Below are 17,916 nucleotides of genomic sequence, written 5' to 3'. Positions count from 1 at the left end.
ATTGTAAAATTCACTTGACATATTTAAAAGCTTTTATATCTATGTGAAAAAGTAATTGGTTGCAATTTTCCCATTTGGCTAAAGCTATCTTCTTTTTCTAGAAGACTTAAGATTATTCTATGATTATCGCAAATCGTCTCAAGGTGAAAGGCCCTTTTGTCCAGCTGTGGGACATTTGCATTTGTTACTTTTAGATTTTTTTTTGTATTCCATTTACATTTCATGATCGAAAGCGTACAAACTACAACCGATTCAAAAATAAATACCACAGACCTAAGATTTCTAAAGTTGAAGGTAAAAAAAAATTAATACTATTTTTATTTACAACAATTATTTAAGAAAGCCTACATGTGATAGTTTTATCGTTATTAATATTATAAATGTGAAAGTCAGTTTGTCAGTTTTAACTGATCATCATAAAAATTCATACATGTTTTCAAGGTACAGAAAAGGACATACAACACCTGTCCCCCTCACACGTGGGCGAAGCTAGCTAGCTAACTAGTTTAAAAATAAAAAAGTAACAATATTTGACCAATGAGTTAGTATATATTTTAACTTTTTTTTTCTACTGTTGGTAGGGCTTTGTGCAAGCTCGTCTGGGTAGGTACCATCCATTCATCAGATATTCTACCGCAAAACAGCAATACTTGGTATTGTTGTGTTCCGGTTTGAAGGGTGAGTGAGCCAGTGTAATTACAGGCACAAGGGGCATAAAATCTTAGTTCCCGAGGTTGGTGGCGCATTGGCGATGTAAGCGATGGTTGACATTTCTTACATGCCAATGTCTAAGGGCGTTTGGTGACGACTTACCATCAGGTGTCCCATATGCTCGTCCGCCTTTCTATTCTATAAAAAAAAATAACTTTATGTATTTAATGTGATATATAATGTAAAGCATCATTAGAATCAAATCGATTTAATTGATAATGATCGATTGATAGAAACACGCATACTATCAAATGGTCACTACAATTCCGTGTAATCAACGTATTTAATCGTTTCGATTAAGGGTCCTTATAGATTTGTGAGTTTAGAAATGCCATCGATTAATGGAAAATGTAATCATACATTTCATGGGTTTAATATTCAGTATAAATGTTTTTTTTTTTAAATTGAATTACTAATTTTGACGTTTTGTTTTGTAATCGTAATTATTTGTAATAAAAACGTTCAACCTTCTCCTCAAAATGAGGAGAGGAGGCCTTTAGCCCAGCAGTGGGACATTCACAGGCTCTTTCGGATCGGATCGGAACCCTTGTTCAATTATATTTTAGTTTAATTTAAAATACCATACTTATATACAATGCTTATAATTCACAATGTTTTAATAAAAAAATATTATATATTATAATAACAAAGAAAAAACGCTATAAAAAATTTAAATAAATATATTTATTACTTAGATTAAAATTTTTGTAACCAGACTAAAATAAAAATCTAAAGTTGCTAAAAATAATGCCTCCACTAACAGAAGTTTTTACTCTGTGGTATATTTGAAATAACGACCTTGTGTTTCGCGTGATTTAATGTATGATAGCTGTCACGTGTCAACGGCGAAGTAAAATATATTAATTAACGGACATTTTAATTATATTACTAATTAAAATGGATTGCTGTTTAGAGGTAGAATATCTGATGAGTTGTTCCTACTCAGACGGGAAGAAAGCCCTTCCTGGTAAATTATCATGTAACAGAATGACAATGTAGAATCGATTCAGTATTTTAGTTATTTGAAAAGAATAAAACTTATTTGGATTTATTAAGTAGCTGAGCCGGGATGGTTTTATGTCTAGGCAAAAATAATCCTAACTTAATATTATAAATGCGAATGTGAACTTTTGCGAAATGTGAATGTTTGCTTGTTACGATTTCATGCCTAAACCACTAAACCGATTTTAATAATTCTATCACTAATGGGAAGCTTCATTATCAGAGAGCAACATAGGCTCCATTTTGTCCCCGTATTCCCAAGGGAACGGAAACTACGCGGGTGAAACTGCGGGCAATCATAATATTACTCTTAACTGCTTCGGAATGGGGGCATCAATTATTATTAGTACCTAACGGCCTTGGATCTTTTAAGTCCGGTTGCTAGAATACAATCACAAATGAAAATTAAATTCGTTGAAGGACAACATCATAAGGAAATGCATGTGTCGAATGAAAATGCCACGTTTGTATTCACAAATTCGTGTTTAATCAGCGTGGTGGGACAATCTCCAATACAACTGACAAGTATATTTAAAGGCTTATTAATTTGTTGGTCTGTATTGGTCTATGGTTATCTTTCAAATTTTACGAGCTGGTTTAAGAAATAAAAAAAAACATTCATATTTTTAACTTATTAACGATATCTCAAAAATGGTCAACATTAGGAGAAAAATTCATATAAAAAATACCAGATAAGTATATTATCATAATTTTCGTTTTATTTATAGATAAGTTTATCGAAAAAAAAAAAACAAAATGAAACCATTTTTCCAAGATGGCGGGAAAAGATAGGAAATCTTGGTAGACACTTTCAAGCCTTACACAATATCTAAATATCTGTTATATCTCGATTTTATTTATTTCCGTGTAATGTATACTGGATATATAAATTTAATTGTATATGAATATTATGAATTTCTTTCAAAATAAAGCGTAACTGTTTAATTTATTGATATTTTAATTTTGTAATTGTTTCAAATTCATTTTTGACTGTTTTTGTTTCTTTGCTTCTAACATGTATCAATATAATCTTTATTCAAGATGGCTTTCACAACAGAATTCTATGAAATGTAAAGCTACCACTATATTATATCGAGAAGAACTGGCAAGGAACTCAGAAGTTACCATTTATTTATATATAATTGTGTACGTGTGTAATTTACTGGTGGTAGGGATTTGTGCAAGATCGTACCCAGACGACCCAGATATTATATATATATTCGAAATCGATGGATCGGAACCAAACGTATATGGTGTTACCATATACTGTTATATTAAAACTGAATTGCTTACTTTTATGTCAATAGTGGATAATTAAATATAGGAATACGGATAAACGGTAGCGATGGTTCCAATTCGATTGCGGTAAAGTGAGAATTTGTTAGTAGAATTGAGATAAATGTCTTTTGAGATAAGCCACTGTGGTTGATATCGTACCTTACATATAAACAACTATGACATTAAATCGACTCGACCGAATTTTTACTGGTGGTAGGGCTTTGTGCAAGCCCGTCTGGGTAGGTACCACCCACTCATCAGATATTCTACCGCAAAACACCAGTACTTGGTATTGTTGTATTCCGGTATGAAGGGTGAGTGAGCCAGTGCAATTACAGGCACAAGGAACATACTTTATTCCCAAGGTTGGTAACACATTGGCGATGGAAGCGATGGTTAATATTTCTTACAATCCCAATGTCTATGGGCGTTGGTGACCACTTACCATCATGTGGCCCATATTCTATAAAAAATAATAATGTGTATGTAGCATGAATGTGTTTGAGTATGTGTTTGAGTAGCGCTGCGATCGGGTGACATTAATTTTTATTTTATATGTATTTTTTTTTTAATTCGTCCGTACATTGTATAATATAATACGTGTTAATATTGTGATCGGGTGTTTTATTGTATCGTATGTTTTTACCAAAAGCATGTATAGGATTTATAAACTTTATTAAACAAAAGCCTAACCGAATGTAATTAGTAGACGGATAAGTAAATTGTTGCCATGTTTTAATAAATAAATCAACTGTGGATTTGGGACTTTTATTTTTTTCCTTGAAACTCATTCCATACTGTTATAAAAAAATAACGCATTTGGAAGTCAAGAAGAATATTGTAATCTTTATATGTCTGATGAATACTGCCAAATGTTTAGCACATTATATACAAAAATATAAATCAAATTAAAACATTATTTATTTAAGTAAGCTCATAGAGGCTATTTTGAATCATGTTACTTTAGGGAAGAGGGTATTGAAACACACGAATGTTGAAATGATACTGTCTGCTTAATAATGAAGTCGTAAGTTATATTGTCTTACAGCTTTAGGATATAATAATTTCCTCCAGACCGATTTCGGCCACGGCGCCAATCTCAAGAGAGATTAGCCAACTACGCAGGAGATATGATAGTGCACGAGTGTGTGCGCAAACACAGGTGCACTCTCTATTTCCTAACTCTCGAAATCCGGTGGGACGGCAATCCAGGAGATCAAGCGCAGGACCAACGGCTTTACGTGCTTTCCGAGGCACGGGAGTGTATACACTTCCAGAATATTCTGACAGAAAAATCCAATAACTTTTTATTGCCCCGACCTGGGAATTGAACCCAGGACCTCCGTGTCTGCGAACTTACATCGAGGCCGCTATATATAGGATATATATACTAAGTTACACCTAACAGACACATACTAAATTACAGTGTTGAGTTATGTGTAAAGCTACCACAGATACGAACCATAGAGTCAAACATATAATAATAATAATACTTTATTTTTATCTAATATATACATATTATAAAAATTTGCCCTAACTCCTGAACTGGTGTTACAAATGCAATTAAAGTTATACATTACGTAATAAAATCAACAAACAATAAATTCACGCTTATTTATCATTTATATAATCTTCTTGTGTTGAATAATATGCCTTCGTCAAATTTTGTTGACGTTAAGCTTAAATTTATTAAAAGGCCAAGTAAAAATACCTGGAATTTTATTATAGAAACGACCTAAGATCTAAGAAGGATTTATTGATTTTGCAAAGTCGGAATCTAGCCGTTATACGTTTTTTTTTTTTTTATATGTCCGGGATGGCAAATGTCTCTACTCCACCTGATGGTAAGTGGTAGTAGAGTCCAAACGCGACGACGACCAGTACAGTCGGGAAGAATGTTCTGTACTAGCCGTCACCGCCTTGCCGGCCCGCAAGATGCCTCTTCACGCCTCGTTTGAAGGAACCCGGGTTGTAAGAGGAGGGGAACACGTGAGCTGGTAAGGAATTCCATTTTTTGGTAGTGCGACAAAGAAAGGAGTTGCCAAATTTCTTTGTGCGCGATGGAATTGATGTCACAGTTAGGCGGTGACATCGAGAACCAGCTCGCGTGGACTTAAGAAGGAAGGGGGAAGCAGGAAGTTGAAATGATATTATACAGTTAGTGTTTACTCCTCGTGTCTATACAAAGTAAGTACATATGTCACCGTTTCTTACTGTGACGCAAATGTAAGTAAGTATACACTTAATTAAAAACGTTACGAATGGAGACCGAGCTCCAATATTAGACCGAATTCATGGAAACGCTCTTTTTTGCAGAATAAAAATACTTTCAATATCTGTTTTATACTTCCAAATTGTGTTAAATTTATTTTTATTTTTCATCATTATTATTTTAAATTCTTAGTGTCATTTTTGCATGTCGTGGTTACCTATAAACATTGCAACTTTTATCCTTAGACCTATTAATTTGTAATTATTACTGTGTCATGATGTCATGTTGGTGATCCTAAATAAATAAATAAATCTGTAGCGTTACCCCAACGTAACCTGTCAGAATTTGTAGAGAGACATAATACTTTGAATAATGCATGAAGCGCCAAACATACGATATAACGTAAAAACCTACTCGAATAAACCCTTAATACCCTTATAAACTTAAATTTAAACTTTTATATGGTAAGTTGATCCTTTGAAATAACTATAAAGAAATTTACTTTTTTTTGGTAGAACGTAGCGCCCGATACCTCATCAACTCTGTCAAAACTTAATGGGAACCTGACGAGTAAATAAAAAAAAAACAACTTTTGATCTAGGCTGACAGTTGCAAAGATTTGTTATATAAAGCTCAATTTCGTTTTTTCAATAGAATGGTAAAACGAACATTTTTGCGGCACTTACCATAAACAAAAAGGTGTTTGCAGGAACTAGAGTTAACAGATAACAAAAGTTACAACAGCTGAAAGGGGAAAGGGGTTTGATAACATCAGCTGTAGTTTGTTGCTCTTACTACAGTAATTAATGAACAATCTTTTGTAAAATTTAAGACTGAACTAAGAAAACACTGTCAAAGCTTGATTTGAGAATATGTATATGTAACCCTTTTTCTTTTATATAAATACATCGAGAATTATAATACAATACAAACAATAAATAATATAATAATAATATAGATAAGAAAATAATGTAATTACTTTCTCGTGTAAGTAAACTTTTGTTCTTAATGAGAAATAAACCTTAATTGTTTGTAATCCCAAGGATCATCTACACCTTGGTTTCAAAGATTATCCTTCGATGTTTAAGTGAAATATAATAATGAAAGATCATAAATTAATCTTTTTAAATATGACAAAACATAACAAGATAAATTCGCTATCATTCAACGTTTTTAGATATTTACTGAAACTAGGAGCATTTACTCTTAAGCGAGTCATCGTATAACATTCCTCTATGTATATTTCAGTTTTAGTTTTGGAATGAAATCAATTATATTTAACAATAATAATAATAATCAAAGTATATCTATGAATCAACTAATCTATGCGTGTATTTTAATCAGAGCAAGGCATTCGACTTTGTTTTAGATCCATTAAGATATCGTTGTTTTGAAAATTTTATTATTTCACATACCTATCCATAGATGTTAAATTCCTTGTTAAACAAAAAAATAATCATTTCTAGTTAGCTGTTATTATACATTTATCAAATTTAAAAATAATAAAATAAAATGATATTTATTAAATAATAATATACTATACTTCTTGGAAGGGCTTTGCGCAATTCCGCCTGAATAGGTATCATATATTCTACCGCCATTCAGCAATACTTATTATTGTTGTATTCTGGTTTGAAGGATGAGAGGAAGTGTAACTAAAGACACAAGGGACATAACATGTTCGATCGAATAGATTTTAAATAAAGGTGATGAGATCTTTGATAAACTATATATTAGACCATATGACTATTAACTGGTTTTCATGCGCTTAATTTGTTTAAAATTCATCCTTAGACGGTGAGGATGAATTTTAAACAAATTAAGCAGAATGCTCCGTATTAGCTGGACACAGAAAGTTTCGAACGTGAGAGTACTCCAGCGCGTCGCCAGTAGCCGGAAGATACTGCAAACCGTCAAGAAGAGAAAAACCGAGTATTTGGGCCACGTCAACGAGACATGAGCGATACCAACTGCTCCAAATTATAATGATGGGCAAAGTAGAGGCCAAACGACGCGCTGGAAGAAAAAAAAAGTCCTGGTTGTGCAACATCCGTGCATGGACAAAGATCCGAGAGGCACAAGAAGAAGAAGACGGTGAGGAAAAAATCACAATAAAAGATGCAAGTGTTCAACTCGAGGTGGAATAAGCAACATCTAGATGTATCAGACCTATACAGAGCAGTGCAAAGTTACCAGGCTGATACTATATAATTATTTTACTAGAAAGACATGCCAGATGCGTCTTTATATATAAAGTTAGGAGATTCTTTGATCCATACATCAGCTTTGTGAAAAAAAAGATGCACGCTAATTTTAAGCCGCCATTTTATTAGTTGACAGAAAGGTAAAGTAATTGTTTCATTATTGGCGCGACTTGTGATTTATTGAAGTGGTTCAAGTGTGTTTCCTGTGAGTTTTTTGATTTTGTGCTCTATTCTTAAAAATATCAATTCGAGGTTTTAGAAAAAACAGTGTCACTTATGGATGCTAGATATACAATATCAATTGTCATTCCGATCACTCAAACGGTGTCAAAGTGTCATTTTACAGTAAAAGTCATAAATATATTTCTTCTCAGATTAGAATGGGGGTATAGTAGCCTAATTATAGCATAAATAATAATTTATCTGTACCAATAAATAGGGAGAAGTTTTTTTGTAATGTCTAACTGAAAATACTAAGCCAATCTATATAAAACTAATATCAGAAGATGCAGGGCGTATTGGAGAAGGATTTAAATTGACGTAAGAAGCATGAAATTCATGTTTGAACATGAATTAATAATAAATATTTTTTAGTACTGACGACAGCTAAGACGCTTTGGGAACATTGGTGAAAAGAGCACCCCAAGGAATCCAAAATCCCATTAAGATAACTAATAATCCTATTAGAAAGTCAACTGGCACACGTTCCGAGTCATGAATCACCTGGACTTTACGACGTCAAATGTTTTCAAATGTCAAATGAAACGTAGATTGTGATGCTGGAAATAAAAATTAAGATATATGAAAATAACATTAAAATTAATTAAAGATCACAAGGTTTTACTGGTAGTAGGGCTTTGTGCAAGCTCGACTGGGAATGTACCACCCACTCATCAGATATTCTACCACAAAACAGCAGTACTTGGTATTGTGGTTCCAGTTTGAAGGGTGAGTGACTTCTATAAAAATAAAAGGTATCACAACAAGGAATAAATGAAGAAAAGAAAATTAATATAAGTATATGTAATTGTTTTTGTAAATATAAAAAAAGTGTTTGTTGTTAAAAACTATATATTATTGTCTGTTGATGTAATTCTTTATGATAATGATTATCGCTACGATAATACATTTTAAACGTTGTTTCAGATTTTCAGATAAAATATTTCGAGAAATCGCTTTGCTGGGTTATGTTTAATATTTAATAGCTATGTAATAATGAGGAATGGAAAAATTCCGCACTATACATTTACCTACCTACATTCATACAGCTGACAAATTTTAGCTCGAGTTTTCTTGGTGTCAAGCGTCACTGAAGACTTCAGTTATCGTCTTATTGTTTTGTATATATATACATCAATTTTATTGACCAATCACAAAATTAATTTAGAAATAGAAAAAATATATATAAAATCAGTCATTAAATGAAGTATTACAGTTATTGGTAATTAAAATAAAAACTGAGCAATGCCGTGCTATTTTGTAAGACTTCGTCACTCACCCGTGAAATGTTGACACTGACTTATGGTGATATACTATTTTGATGCGCGTGTTCTTGAAATGTTATAACTATTATGGTCAATGTCGCATATCACTTTCTGATATTTCGTGACCATTTTCTGTGGTGAGTTTTGAGAATTACAGGTTCAGAAAAGAAAAACAAAAGCTGAGTTTCTTTGTCAAAATTATGTAATTGGTAAAAAAAATTAAAATTACAAAGAAATATCCAACATTGTTTCACTTGTATAATACCCTTTGCACACTAGCGTTTCATTACAACCTTTATAAACCGGCAATATGAAAGCCTTATAGGACCCTAGTGTAAAATCGTATACATTACTTCCCACAAAAGAGTTACTAACTCTGACTTTATAGCAGAAGTATCGTGTTCAGCTCATCGGAATGCTCTCTATGAATAATATATATTTATTTGTGAAGTTTTATTGTCTATAATAAATATTGGTAGACAAATTCAACACAACTCAATATAAGCAGAGTGGCGCAGTGGAAGCGTGCTGGGCCCATAACCCAGAGGTCCGTGGATCGAAACCACGCTCTGCTATCTACATTTTTATTTCATTTTTTATTTTAGCCATCATTAGCTTAATTATTTTATTACGTAATATATTAAGGAAGCTATGTAACATATTCATCATCAATCATTTGCAAACGTGTGGAGTCCATGGTGTGCCGGCTTGTGAACAGCATACAAACTCGACAACGCTTTCTGAAGGGGTTGGAATGAAACGCACTCTTACCGACAGGCGATTGTTGTGTTGAAATATAGGTACTTTTAAAATACTGGGCGCAATTATCTATATAAGTATGTATTTAAAAAAGAAAAGTAGTATGTGTAGTATATCAGTTGTCTGGTTTCCATTGTACAAGCTCTGCTTAGTTTGGGATCAGATGGCCGTGTTTGAATGTCCCATTATATTATTATTATTATTACAAAATTCTAACGTAAGCTTTTTTTAATGCTAATCTTTTTAGTTTTCTTAGTATTCTCAATTCACTTTATTCTCTCAGTACTGACAAGTATGTGTTACTAACAACAAGTATAAACTTATGATCTGCAATAGAGATTATTTACTACTGCCTCGTTGGTCCATGTTAATCTCAAATGACAAGATTGGGTCGGGCTTGGGATCGTTAGTTTGGGTAGGTGTTTGCTAAGATGTATATGGCTATGTGAAAATATGTATTGGTCAAGATGATAGGACCACAAGAACCAGTACCAGACACCCGTAAGCCCCCCCCCCCCACAATGGCAAGGTGATCCCCGGGGGTGTTATTAACATTATTATTGTTTGACTCTGTGGTTCGTATCTGTGGTAGCTTTACACATAACTCAACGCTGTTATTTAGTATATAAGTGTCTGTTAGGTGTAACTTAGTATATATATTCCATATATATCGACTGCCTCGTTGGTCTAGTAGCTTGATGTAAGGCCGCAGACCCGGAGGTCCTTGGTTCAATTCCTAAGTCGGGCAAATAAAAAGTTATTGGGTTTTTCTGTCAGAAAATTTTCATTTGCAGCTCGGAGTCTGGAAGTTGGAAGTGTGTTCACTCCCTTGCCTCGAAAAGCACGTAGAGCCGTCCCATCGGATTATGAGAGCTAAGGAATAGAGAGTGCTCCTGTGTTTTCGCACACATTTGTGTACTATAATCACACCTGACGAAAAGTGAAGATACAGTATAAGGTGGAGCACGCTTGCCTAGAAGATGCCTATTCATTCTTGACTTGAAGGCATATTGTAGGTGGTGTATTCCAGACCTTAGCGGTGCGTATCAGAAACGAGGAAGCAAATCGTTTCATACGTATCTTAGATACGTGAACTACGTACGGGTGCAGACCTTTACGATGCCTCGCAGTTCTGTGGTAAACAGCTGACCAAATTAAACAGTTCCTGAGCACACTCTCCACTGTATTCTGTAGAATTGGGTCCAGGCTACTGTGTCCGATTCGCTGTTCAGGGTTATTGATTGAGAGAGTGCACTTATTTGCGCACAAACTTATGCACTATATAATATATAATATAATATTTAATTTCCTAGTCTCCGTTAAGAATCATCACTATGGCATCACATGTGATGGGATGAATCGGTCAGAGGATCGTGAAGTGAGAATAAATAAATATAATATATTATTTAAATAAATACAAAACAAATATTAATTTAATAGTATATGACCGCATCATATTATACTCTCATTGTGTTTAAGTGTAGAATTAATCGATTAGTGATACATTTAAGATATTGCATACAAAATATCGATAAGGAAATAATTTATTGATATTGATAGGTACACATCTGATAGGTCTTAAACTCGGTCATAGTTCTCGAAAAAAAAAAAAATTAAAGTCACAATTTGACGTCGAATTATATTAAAAACAGTTGGTACATTCAGCTACGAATTACAAGCTGTTTTTTTTAATTATTTTTATCATAATGGTTTTAAAATGTATTTTTTTTTTGAATACGAGTGTACGTTATCAAAAATAAATTCCTATCGTATGAAATAATAGAAATCTGTAATTAGCGAATATTACATATGTATGTGTTATCATTTATCTCGAAAAATCAATCAATTTATATCATTTATAATTATGATACTTCGATTTTTTCAATCAGTATTCAAATAGTGAAGTGTGATATAGCGACGCTTAGTGAAACATATTTCTTTACATCTATGCGCAATTGGTAAGCATTTTTTTCATTTTAGGCACGAAGGCAATAAAACAGTGTTTATTATTAAAACAAATAATGTTTTTTAAAGAAGTAAAAATACAAACGTTCCATATGTGTGAAATATAATAGAAATAAACCTCAATTGTTTTTTAGGTTAGCGCTCTAACCTAAAAAGCATTTTGTTTGATAATTAACGTTTACAAAAAAAAAATTAGTACTTTTTAAATTATAAAATATATTTTGACGCTAAAATAATGTAAATAACCATCAAAAATATAATAAAAACTTAGATTTTTAAATACACTTACATAATTTATATTAAACTATATTTCGTTTCATTTCCGTAATAATTATTCATTAAATAAATCACTAATATATATCTTATCTGTGCTAAATCAAACTTTGCATAAAAAAATTGCTTACGCTGTGTAGATAATCCTTGGATTGACAGTATCTTATGACTAGCGATTAGCTGCGGTTACACACTAAAAACATTACTGTATAGAATTATTTGTTGCGTATGAAGAAACGTGCTAAGTTTTATTGTTTTTTTTTTTATATCAAATTGTTAAACACCGTTCATGACATCGATGCTGTAAGAAATATAAACCATTGCTTACATATCCAATGCGTGACCAATGTTATGACCACTCGCCCTTCAAACCGGAACCCAATAATACGCTCGTCTGGGTAGGTACCACCCACTCATCAGATATTCTACCGCAAAACAGCAATACTTGATATTGTTGTGTTCCGGTTTGAAGGGTGAGTGAGCCAGTGTAATTACAGGCACAAGGGACATAAAATCTTAGTTCCCAAGGTTGGTGGCGCATTGGCTATAAGCGATGGTTGACATTTCTTACAATGCCAATGTCTAAGGGCGTTTGGTGACCACTTACCATCAGGTGGCCCATATGCTCGTCCACCTTCCTATTCTATAAAAAAAAAAACGATACACAAAGCCCAACCACCAATTGGTTTCTAGGTTCTAGAATATCCACAAAAACAGTCTGACATATTCATTTATATATGTGATTTATGGCTCTTATATGGATATCGTAATCGTTAAACTGCCATCGTTTCGTAATGTAGATTATACAGAGAAAAACCGGCAAGGGATTTAATCTACATTAATATTTACGAATACTAAGTTTAATACAATTATTTAGTAATCATTGAAATGTTGCAACAATTATAACCATGTTTTATTAATGATTACGTCTTCCTGACATAATTTGACATTAACCGCCATTTTAAATTGAGACCATACTTGGTCTCAATTTAAAATAGATAAGTGTAGCGTGCGTTTTATTTCCTTAATTTCAATGCACTTAGCTTTTCTCTTACAACATATTCTTACATTAAAGGTTGTCTGTGTGAGTTCGATTAGCGATATGACAGCCCTTCGTGTTATTTTTTTTCTGTTCTTATTTCATCTATTATTTGCATGTTGTGCAATAAAGTTTTGACAGATGATGGCACTATTGTCTTAAATAAAATATCTGATAGGATAAGACCGGAGAGTTACACGGCTTCATGGATTACGTGCTATACGAGGCACGGAAAATCATATCCGGAATCTAAATATGCAACTCCGGATTGATATCTTAACCGACAAGGAGATAGCATAAAATTACTTCTCCACTTAATAATTCTTTATGTATATGACCGATCACACGGTGCCGAAGTCTTTTCATCTCATTATACTAACATATATTTAATGCAATAACAAACATAACATACGATTTATTTTGTATATATATTGTATATCCATTTTTATCCAGATTAAATAATGTTGAGCTTAACAGATTAAATAATTACAAACGATTATACGTGAACAAGAGATATTGTAATTACGAACACATTTGTTCAAGATTTCAAGGTGAATTTCAATTATTTTGTTTTTTCTTTTTTTTTGTGTTTCTTATATTAATAAATCTATAAGAAAGAAAATTGAAACAAAAAAACTTACAGATTTATAAGATAAAACAAAATAATAATAAAAAAAAAAAGATTATTCATTTACGTTATTTTATTATAGAAAAGGCATTGCATTTCTCAGCCTAATTAGACATTTCAATATAATATACTTTACGATTCGTTCTTGTGATTTAAGTTCTACAGATGTCGATAAAATACTTGGCCGGTGATTTCATTCTTTGCAATCAACGCATTTAATAAAATAAAACGCGTTATATTAAAACATTGCTTAGTACCTGCCCTCTTCTTCAAGTTCTCGTTTAACGCATTTACAGATTATTAATAGTATTTATACATTGTTTTTTTTTAAATACAGAATAGAATTTAATGAAATCATTTTAATCGGTACATCTTCGTATGGGCTCGTTTGAATTGTCTTAATTAAGTTAAATATCACTAGTATTAATGTACGAAGGTTGTTTTTTTATAAAGTAGGTAGAAGGCAACGGGCAAATGGGCAACCTAACAGCCTATAGACAGGCGCTGCAACAAATAATAACCGTTTCTTACATCGCCAATGTGCCACCAACCTTGGGAGTTAGGATGTTATATTCCTTATGCCTGTAGTTACTAGTTCACTCACTAAAGTGTAACACAATACTAAGAAGTATTGCTGTTTTGCGGTAGAATATCTGATGAGTGGGTGGTAACTACCCAGACCGGTTTGTACTTAGCTGTACTAGGTAAAGTTGTATGTACTATATTTCTTTATTTATAAAAATAATAAAATATGAATATGATATTCATAAAACTAAAACGGAAATATTTATATTTTATAATATGTTGCACCATTACAATGAATTTTAAATTCGAATAATAATATTTATAAACGTTCAATAAGGATAATACGGAATTAGTAATAGCGATTAGGATCTTGTGAACTATACTATTTCTAGGGAGACTAGCTGCGTGGCTAATATCGGTTCGGAGAACATCGTAGTAAATAATACGGCCTATTTCGATAAAAGGAGTTAATATGTTCCGCACTGTTAGCTGGGGTCCAATTCTAATCATTTATAATGGTTACGATACATTCCAGATTCATTTCCAATCCAACTTTGAATATTATATATAATAATAATAATAATGTCCTCCAGACCGATTTCGGCCACGGCGGCCAATCTTAAGAGAGATTAGCCAACTACGCAGGATATATTATAGTGCACGAGTGTGTGCGCAAACACAGGTGCACTCTCTATTCCCTAACTGTCATAATCCGATGGGACGGCAATCCGACACGACCGGAGAGAGTCTGCAGCCTTACATCAAGCCACTTGGTCTAGACCAACGAGGTAGTCAACAAGTGTTACCATATACTGTTATATTAAAACTTAATTGCTTACTTTAATGTCAATAGTGGATAATTAAATAATATGAAAACGAATAAACGGTAGAGATTGTTCCGATTCGATTGCGGCAAAGTGAGAATTTGTTAGTAGAATTGATTCCTCTCTTGAGATAAATCGCCGTGGTTGATATCATACCTTACATATAAGCAACTATGACAATTGACGCGACCGATTTTTTACTGATGGTAAGGCTTTGCAAGCTCGCCTGGGTAGTACCACCCACTCATCTGATATTCTACCGCAAAACAGCAGTATTTTTATTGTTATATTCTAGGCTCTCTAGCCAGTATAATTACAGGCACAAAGGACATAACATCTTAGTTCCCAAGGTTGGTGGCGCATTGGCGATGTAAGCGATGGTTAACATTTCTTACAATGCCAATGTATATGGTGACCACTTACCATTAGGTGGCCCATATGCTCGTCCGCCAACCTATAATATTAAAAAATAACCTTAATCTTGAATCAAAGGCATTCATTAGTAATTCTTGAAATGATGGCATTAACAAGTCTGAAGTTGTTATCGCATCTTTGAACGTAAAATTTAACTGGATATAAGTAGTAAAGTGGTATAGCGTTGTATTATAAATAAAGATATATGAATCGAGAACTGTTTGTAGTGCATACCTATTCCCTAATAAAGCAGAGCAAATTACATAGAATATTTTTGTTAATCTGTACTCCCCCGTTCTACGATTACGTTTTGTCTATTCAATATTAATAATAATTTATTTATTCAAGTAACAACAAGACTTGTATATAAAAAAATAAAATAAACTACTATCTACTACTTATATAATTTATATAACAACGGTTTATAAATATATAGTCTACTCTGTTAGCAATCATGATTAGAATTTTGTGGGAAGTTTGAATTTTATCAATATATATTAATCAATAATAACTTGCTTACTGATAATCAAAGTGTACTACCAACGGGAGGAAAAGAAAACACTCTGGTTTGAGACGAATCGCTAAAATTCACACAACTACGTGTAGCGAGGCACATAACATCTCAGTCCTCAAGGTCGGTGGCGCATAAAAGGAATGGTTAAATATTTCTTACATCGCCAATGACTATGGGCCGTGATGGTGGTGGTTCCTATCCGCCTACGTATCTCATAAAAATCTGAGCGGGTTTATTTTTTATCTATTTTTTAAAATGATAAAGTATCAACCAGTACGCGTTCGTTTCATTCCCAATGTCACTCATCCATTAACTCAGTAATTGAACAAAAACCTACTATACACACAAATGCTATTTTTATTTTATTTTTAAATTAAGAAGATGCAGTTTATTCGCTTTCTGGGATCCTGCTGTAAAAGTGTATACATTGCCTTACAAAGGAGTTACCGACTCAATATCGATACATATTATAAAACAAAATCCCGTGTCTGTCTGTCTGTTTGAAAGCGATAAATTCAAAATACCATCAGGGGGAGTGGACATTTGCTATCCCAGATTAAAAAAAAGAAAAGAACTGAACAGATTTAGTACAGCTGTCACCAATGGACGGGGTGATTTATGAGGGAGGTCTAGGGGTATAATCGAATCGATTTTGGTAAAAATTGGCTGAAATATGACGATGAATGCTTAAGGTGTCGGAAAGAATAATCCACCCTAGGAGCTTTAGTGGCGTGCGCCGCGTAAACTAAGTAAAGTTATATTATATGTATTACGATTTTGACGTTTTATTTAAACCCTTATTCTAGTCGTCCGAAGGGTCTGGTAGCTGGTGGCATATAAAAGATTTACATCGATGGACAGAAACAGGAGAATCGCAAGCGTACACAGAACAATTATCCAAAGTTTCATCACAATCAGATGGACAAATTAATAACGCATAGAGGACAGACATACATTTATATTTATTAAGAATTTAATTTCTTATGACGTCACATGAGGAGAAGGATCAAGACCATCGGCTTTACGTGCTTTCCGAGGCACGTGAGTGTCAAACCTGCCAAAATTCGAACATGCAACTATTACTGAGAATTGTCAGAAAATCTCGATAACTCTTTGGCAGCCCGACGGTTTTCGAAATCTTTGTCGAATTGCACCAAATTAATGTTGGTTCTGTGTGCGTCAATCGGAAAATATATTTGGATTAAGTCTCGTTGTAGTTTATATTAGATATGAATCTATTTTTGTCGATAAAAATGAAAGCAGAATAACTTGAACAAGCCAGTGTTACCAGCGAGAAAACAGGTGCGATGTAATGTAAACAAGCTTTTATTTTTAATGTAGGTAATACCACACGTCCCGCCCACAGCGTTATCAACAAGAAGTTTCGATATAATTTAAGATTATAGATTCATTTCCAACTATATTTATCTCTGAATCACTCTTTATTATTTTTTTATTCAACAAAAAGGCGGTACAATTCGATTTCTAATCTGCACGAGATAATAATTTATATGTAATTAACATATTTCACTTAAATACCTATGTAACAATAATGTCTTTACAACAATATTCTTAACCTGTAACTGAGGGTAATCTATCTATCTCTATCTAATCCGACATCCCCATACCAGTACATACAAACACAATCAAACATATTATGAAATAATGTCCTCCATACCGATTTCGGCCATGTCGGCCAATCTCAAGAAAGATAAGTCAACTGTGCAGGACATATTATAGTGCACATGTGTGCACACACAAACGCAAATACAGGTGCACTATATTCCCTAACTTTCATAATCCGGTTGGACGGCAAGTCGACACGACCGGAAAGAGTTGAGGCGCAGGACCAACGACTTAACGTGCTTTTCGAGGCACAGGAGTGTACACACTTCCAACATCCAGACCTCGGGCTGCTATTGAGAATTTTCGCCAGAAAAACCCAATAACTTTTAATTGGCCCGACCTTGGATTTGATCCCAGCACCTCCGGGTCTGAGGCCTTAGATGTAAGGCCGCAGACCCGCAGGGCCAACGAGACCAACGAGGCAGTAATATTACACATATTAATCATAGTATATATTA

General features: G+C 33.4%; 1 protein-coding gene and 1 non-coding gene across 34 annotated transcripts in view; both read left to right on the top strand.

The window, feature by feature from the left end:
• The first annotated feature begins 9,394 nt into the window (after positions 1 to 9,394).
• On the top strand, positions 9,395 to 9,466 carry Trnam-cau (transfer RNA methionine (anticodon CAU)). Its single transcript has one exon. It is a non-coding gene; the product is annotated as a tRNA-Met (tRNA).
• A 1,958-nt stretch (positions 9,467 to 11,424) lies between these two features.
• LOC126779270 (mucin-5AC-like) overlaps positions 11,425 to 17,916 on the top strand; it is a 37,234-nt gene continuing 30,742 nt past the window's right edge. For 8 of the 33 annotated variants that reach the window (XM_050503234.1, XM_050503229.1, XM_050503231.1 and 5 more), the window contains exon 1: positions 11,426 to 11,608. The gene's annotated coding sequence lies outside the window, so the exon portion shown is untranslated. Of the gene's footprint in view, positions 11,609 to 17,916 lie in introns of all 33 variants that reach the window. The other 25 variants (XM_050503211.1, XM_050503212.1, XM_050503203.1 and 22 more) reach the window with 7 other exon arrangements.

Source organism: Nymphalis io, chromosome 28 (assembly GCF_905147045.1).
Source record: "Nymphalis io chromosome 28, ilAglIoxx1.1, whole genome shotgun sequence".
In the NCBI taxonomy this organism is placed as follows: domain Eukaryota; kingdom Metazoa; phylum Arthropoda; class Insecta; order Lepidoptera; family Nymphalidae; genus Nymphalis; species Nymphalis io.
This window is presented reverse-complemented; position numbering and strand designations above follow the sequence as displayed.